The sequence below is a fragment of the Lepus europaeus genome, chromosome 5 (genome assembly GCF_033115175.1).
Source record: "Lepus europaeus isolate LE1 chromosome 5, mLepTim1.pri, whole genome shotgun sequence".
Taxonomy (NCBI): domain Eukaryota; kingdom Metazoa; phylum Chordata; class Mammalia; order Lagomorpha; family Leporidae; genus Lepus; species Lepus europaeus.
This window is the reverse complement of record NC_084831.1, coordinates 150,414,849-150,422,303: the sequence shown is the minus strand read 5'-3', so window position 1 is coordinate 150,422,303 and position 7,455 is coordinate 150,414,849.

Genomic DNA, 7,455 nt, shown 5'->3' with positions numbered 1-7,455 from the left:
GCTGCAGGTGTTTGGCAAGATTCATTCTCTCTCTCCCCGTCTTATCTTTCCAATAAAAAAAAAAAAAATTCCTCGTGGACTTAGCTCTTTTGCTCATCTACTACTCTAGGAATGGAGTCAGTGACCATGGATCACCAAGCACATATTGTGATCACCCACGTCTGTCTACAGTGTCTCATCACTGTCCGTCTGTCTGTCTAACCATGAGACAGCACGCGAGCATTGAAAAACAGCACTGAGGGCTCAGCAGGCCTGTGGCCGTTCTCAGCGAGGGAAAGAGAGGCTTGGAAGGAAACACGAAACTTGAATTAGGTGTGAGAGGATGAGTGGAGCTGATGAACAGACAGACTTCAACACAGGGCAGTGCGGAGGGGGGTGCAGGTGTCTGGGGCCATGCTCCGTCCCGGAAGGGAGTGACACGAGGACTGACAGGTCAGGTTGGCAGGATGGACTGTGCTGTGTAGGAGGCAAAAGCTGGCTTCTTAAGGGAGGTGGGGGCCGTGCAAGGCTTCAGGGGAGGGAGGGACAGAGTCGAGGCAGACTGGCTCAGCAGCTCCTTGACTGATGGAGAGAGGGGGAGACAGGGGCGGGCATCCGTCCACTGGCCATGGTCTGCAGGCCACAGAGCAGGGCTAGTTTATGAAAGAGACCATGTTGGGGCCAGCACTGTGGCAGGTAAAGCCTGCAGTCCCAGCATCCCATGTGGGTACTGGTTCTAGTCCCAGCTGCTCCACTTCCTTTCCAGCTCTGCTATGGCCTGGGAAAGCAGCAGGAGATGACCTGAGTCCTTGGACCCTTGCACCCACATGGGAGGTCCAGAAGGAGCTCTGGGCTTTGGATCAGCCCAGTTTCAGCCACTGCAGCCATCTGGGGAGTGAACCGGCAGATGGAAGACCTCTCTCTGTCTTTTCCTCTCTCTGTAACTCTACCTCTCAAATAAATCTTTAAAAAGGAAAGAGACAATGTGAAGATAATGTGTGTCCCAGGACTTGGGGATTGCCTACACATTAAAGCTATAATGACCATTGCAATCTCATCACCTGCCCACATACCTGTGGGTCCCACAATATGCCTTAAAATGGAGTTTGTCCTGTGCCCTCAATGCTTCTATAATACAGTAGATACATTGCTGCTTATTTTTAAATAATTATTTGAAAGATAGAGGTACAGAGAGAGAAGAGGGAGAGAGAGAAATGTTCCATCCTCTGGTTCACTCCCCAAATGACTGCAATGGTCCAGCCCAGCCAAGCTGAAGCCAGGAGCCAGGAGCTTTATCCAGGCCTCCCACATGGGTGGGCAGGGGCCCAAGTACTTGGGCCATCCTCTGCTGCCTTCCAAGTCACATTAGCAGAGACCTGGATCAGCAGTGGAGCAGCCAGGACTTAAACCAGTGCCCATATGGGATGCCAGCATCACTGGTAGTTGCTTAACCCTGCTACACAACGACACTGGCCCTGGTACATTCGTTTTTAAAATATTAGTCTGCAGAATCATCCCATGCCTAAATCTGTCTTGTGGGAATTTTTTTCAAGAACTAAAAGCTTAAAGTTTTTCCTATCCTATAGAAGCTTTCCCATACCAAAGGGCATTGTCCAAGGGCTCCTCTCATTCTTTTTTTTTTGCCACCTGTACCTAACTGCATTTCAACTTGAACTTATGCACACAAAGAGCTCTGGGTGGAAGCAAGGCTGTGAGCCCCCACAACAAATCCCAGGAACTCTGTGGCTGGCAAAATCCCCGCAGCACAGAAGTAACCACGGGAGCAGTAGGAGAAGACGGGGAGATGTACAGTGTGTTTGCACGGCCTGGTCGTGCAGCCAATACAGAGTATTAGTGACAGCACTGAGCAATCTCCACAGGGCCTCTACCTGGACCAAACCTGTGCCTGTAGCGAGCCACAGCTGCTGCCTTACCCGTCGGGATCTCGCTGATGACAGCCTTATAGAAGAGGTGACCCTGTTGTCCTTGGCACAGCCCAAGAGAGCACAGCTCATTCAGCCTTGGGTGTGAATGTGCCCTGGAGTTGGCCACCATGAGGACCTGCTGTCCATCTGCCCAGGGGCAACCTTGTGCCATGGAGTTGGAAAGCCATTACCCAGTGTACAAAAAAAAATTATAAAGGACAAAATCTATAAGGAAAAGGTTATATCCTCTATTAAGAAAAAGAACATTAAAACTAGGTACTTTTATTGCTTACAAAAATGGCACACATGCAGGTTAAAATATGTAATATAGGGGCTGGCACTGTGGCGTAGCAGGTAAAGCCACTGCCTGCAGTGCCAGCATCCCATATGGGTCCTGGTTCAAGTCCTGGCTGCTCCTTTTCTGATCCAGCTTCCTGCTAATGTGCCTGAGAAAGCAGTAGAAGATGACCCAAGTGCTTGGGCCCCTGCACCTGCATGGGAGACCCAGAAGAAGCTCCTGGCTGCTGGCTTCCGATTGGCTCAGCTCCGGCCATTGCTGCCATTTGGGGAGTGAACCAGCAGATGGAAGACTAACTGTCTCTCTCTCTCTCTCTCTCTCTCTCTCTCTCCTGATCTCTGTAGCTCTCTCTTTCAAATAAATAAGCCTTAACAAAAGTTAACTGAAAGCAGAGGCAAGAGTTAACTGCCCTGTGTGATCTGAGAGGCATTTACCAACCTCAAAATAGCTCTCTTGGAACTTGCAACCTAAAATTCCCACCATCATGCATTCCTTGCTGTAATTAACTCTGCCAAGTAAACCATTACTAATGCAGCACAAATTACATGATCCAATTACTCACCTAGCAAAGGATATTGAGTAATACAATTTAGGACAAGCACTCTTTGGGCAAATGAACTGGAAAAAGGGAAGAATCCAGCTCTCTATCATAATGCAAATAATTGGCATAGTGTGACTTACTGTTTGTTTCTCTTCTTACATTGGATGCCTTCACCTCCATCTCCCATCCTCCTCTTTTGTGGTAAACGTTCAACTCCTCTGGACAACACAGGATCCTAAGTGTGCAAGCACCTAGGAACAGAGACATTTATTTCAAGATACATGAAATAAAACTGAGCTAGAAAGAAACAGACAAATCCTTAATTGGAGTTTTTTAAACATGCTTGTCTCTAATCAATAGAAAAGCAAACTGGGAAAAAAGTCCAGGGAGATGATGAACATTGAAACAGCAGTGTTAAGCCTGTGCAACCACCAGACCAGTTCACACAACAGTTGTAGAATGTATATTGCTTTAAACACACGTGTAGTTTTCCCCAGAATGGACCGGGCGCTTCCTGAGTTTCAAAGAAATAAAATCACACAGAGAAGATTTCTCTGGCCATAATGGAATCAACTAGAAACTAGTAACAAAAAGGTAACGAGATAATGCCAAATAATTAAAATGTAAGCAACTCACACCTAAATAAAGAAGAAATAACAAGGGAAATCTCAACATTTGAAAGTTAATGGGCCGGCGCCACGGCTCAATAGGCTAATCCTCCGCCTTGCAGCGCCGGCACACACCAGTCGGGGCGCCGGATTCTGTCCCGGTTGTTCCTCTTCCAGGCCAGCTCTCTGCTATGGCCTGGGAGTGCAGTGGAGGATGGCCCAAGTCCTTGGGCCCTGCACCCCATGGGAGACCAGGAGAAGCACCTGGCTCCTGGCTTCGGATCAGCGCGGCGCGCTGGCCGCAGCGCGCCTGCTGCAGCGGCCATTGGAGGGTGAACCAACGGCAAAGGAAGACCTTTCTCTCTGTCTCTCTCTCTCTCACTGTCCACTCTGCCTGTCAAAAAGAAAAAAGAAAATTACAAGCAAAGATATTTCAAATGAAAATTCAATAAATCAGTCGTTTAAGCGTGCACTTAAAGCCGATAAAATAATATTTATGTACAAGGATTCACATCATAGCCAAAACTGGACACAAGAGGGGAAGGAAGAATACAGAACATCCATTTACTGGGATATAATGTGGCTAGTAAAGGCATGCTTAGGGGCCGGCACTGTGGCACAGTGGGTTAATGCCCTGGCCTGAAGTGCCGGCATCCCTTATGGGCGCCGGTTCTAGTCCCGGCTGCTCCTCTTCCGATCCAACTCTGCTATGGCCTGGGATAGCAGTAGAAGATGGCCAAAGTCCTTGGGCCCCTGCACCCGCGTGGGAGACCTGGAAGAAGCTCCTGGCTCCTGGCTTCGGATCAGCACAGCTCTGACCATTGCAGCCCATCTGGGGAGTGAACCAGCAGATGGAAGACCTCTCTCTGTCTCTACCTCTCTCTGTAGCTATTTCAAATAAATAAACTAAATCTTTTTTTTAAAAAAAAAGGATGCTTATGAGTGTTAATTGTTAAAATAACAACAGGAGTCACTGTGCACTAATTCCCCATGCAGGACCTCTGACCTCAATGAGTTGTATTATGAGAGTTAACTGTAAAACTTGTTCTCAAACAGTTTGTGTGCATGTGCAAATTGTTGAAATCTTTACTTAGTATAGAGTTGGTCTTCTGTGTACAAAGTTAATTGAAAATGAATCTTAATGGAGAATGAGACTGGGAAGGGGAGAAGGAGGAGGAGCAGGGGTGGGAGTCGGGGTGGGAGGACAGGTATGGTGGGAAGAATCACTATATTCCTAAAGTTGTACTTATGAAATTTGTATTCCTTAAATAAAAGGTTTCTGTGGGAAAAAATAAAGGATGTTTATGGATTTTTAATTGGAAAAGATAATGTGCATGCGATTAAATGAAAAAAAAAGAGAACTTCAAATTATATATATATATATAGTCCTTTATTCATAGTAAGTGCATTAAAAATACCGGAAGCAAATACATAAACTATTAACTTGATTATGACGGGGGGACCAGGACTATCCGTTCGTGCTCATCAATGTCTCCTCCCCTGCTTCAGCTAATCCAGTTAAGTGTGTCTTCTCTTACAGAGTGGGACTGGGGGCACGCATGTGCAGAGAGCAAAGCCCTGGCCTCCGGGGGCAGACAGATGGGGCAGGGAGACAGACAGGAGGTGAGGGAACACGTCCTGTCGTCGCAGGTGCAGTAGGTGCTCCAGCACGGCCAGGAATCGGGGTCATGGAGTCCCTCCCCGCAGGAAAAGGGGGTTTCCCCAACGCTGACATCATGAGAAGGAGGAACAGCACACCCAGCGATTGGAAATGGAATAGTTTGAAAGCCCAGCTCACGGAAGGAACATGACAGCTAAGAAGTGACCGGCCCGCCCTATGCCTTTCAGATAAAGTCCTTGCGGCTTTTATCTCTTCTGAAAGGAGGGACACCCCCCGCCCCATCACGTGCTGCTCCAACAAGGAGAGACACAACTGTAAGACATGTGGGGACAATTTCTTTTTTTTAAGCTTTGTTTATTTATTTGAAAGGCAGAGTTAGAGAGAGGCAGAGACAAAGAGACAGAGAGGTCTTCTATCCGCTGGTTCACTCCCCAAATGGTAGCAACAGCTGGAGCTGAGCTGATCCAAAGCCAGGAGCCAGGAGCTTCGTCCAGGTCCCCCTCACAAGTGCAGGGGCCCAGGGTGTTGGGCCATCTTCTACTGCTTTCCCAGGCCATAACAGAGAGCTGGATCCGAAGTGGAACAGCTGGGACTCGAACCAGCACCCATATGGGATGCTGGCACTGCAGGCGGTGGCTTTACCCACTACACCACAGCGCTGGCCTCTTGGAGCAATTTCTTAATCACCAGGTGTGCTTGATAAAGTACAGCCATCATCACGCTTCTACGTGGGAATGGAATCTGAGCATTTCAACGTAACCAAAGCAACCTGCCTGTCAGGGATTTACTCCCAACCAATAGCTGAATTACAGACTTTATTACTTGCAGTTTTGGGCTCCACCCTAATGGCAAATCATCCGTTATCTCCTCCCTGAGAATAAACACATCCATGACAGCCAGGGATTATGATTTGGGGGGAATTTGGAATTCCTTTCCAACCTCTCATCATTAGAGAACGCAGGTTTCCCTTTTGCACAAAGAGGAGATGCGTAGAGCAAAGGACCAATAGGGATGACAAGGGTGAACCTGTTACTGACGTTGGTATGTGGGTATTTACATATTTTAGCCCTCTATTCACCTTATTTATGTTACAATTCATGTAAAAATGTATACACATGGCTTGTTTAAAAAGAGGAAATCTTGCTGGTGCAAGTAAGTAAACAGGGATTGGGGTTGTTACGGGGCTGAGCCACGTTGCCCGAAATCCACGTGGAAGTCCTAACCCTCCTGTCTGAGGATGCGCCTGGCTTAGGAAGTCGAGTCTCTAAGAGGCAGGCTGAAGTGAGCTCCTGAGGGCACGTCCAGTTTTCCCAGGACCATTGCTTCCCTGACTGGTCCTGGTTCCGTCGCCGAAAGTCGTCCAGCCACACGCGTGAGGGTTTGCTTCCGGGTTGTCTGTTCCATTCCGTTGGTCTCTGTGTCTGCCTCTATGCAAGCTCGAGGTAGCAGCAGCAGGTTTGAAATCAGGAAATGTGAAGTCCTCCCGCGTTGCTCTTGTTTTTACTGGTGGTTTGACTTTGCAGTTTCTTGAGATTCCAGATGAATGGGGTGGGGGCAGTCTGAGCGTGGGGTATTGAGTTTCCAACCACTGTTGCAGGACCAGCTATGTCTTCCTTCGATTCTGTCCAGTTACGCTTTGGTTATTTTGACACAGGCATCAGTGTCTGTATTTGTATCTTCTTATATCGTCTATTAATTGACAATGCGCTTCTTTGTCTCTTGTAAGCTTGTCTTCTTATTAAAGTCTATGTTCTTACAGTAGGATAGGCATCCTTTCTTTTGGTTGCATCTTTTATGTATCTTTTTTGACTTCACTTTCTACTTATTTGTGACTTCCATAGAGAGCACATGACTGGATCATGGTTTTTCTTATCCATTATGACAATCTCTAAATTTTGATCGGAGAGTATAGTCCTTTTTTAAAAAATTTATTTGAATCGGAAGCGTTACAGAGAGAGAGGGAGAGACACAGAGAGGGAGAGGGAGGTTTCCCGTCTGTTGGTTGACTCCCCAAATGGCTGCAACGGCCAGAGCTGGGCCGATCTGAAGCCAGGAGCCTCCTCCGAGTCTCCTACGTAGGTGCAGGGGACCAAGCACTTGGGCCACCCTCCACTGCCCTCCCAAGTGCACCAGCAGAGAGCTACATGGGAAGTGGACCAGCCAGTACTTGAACTGGCACCTACATGGGATACCAGCACCACAGGCAGCAGCTTTACCTTCCATGCTACAGCGCCAGTGCCAGTCCATTTATATTTAAAGTAATTACTGGTAAAGGAGGAATTACTTCTTAGATGTAATTTTTTTAAAACAGTAGGTTAATGTCTTTTAGGGGAAAAACTTCAGATTGATTCTAAACACAAAATTCAGGCATGTGCTATTGTTAAAATTGTTATCTAAAATAAATGGCACTAGAACACTTGCACATTTATATATTATCACTGTACACAGCAAATGCAGTGAAAATAATTCAAAGATTTTCTTAA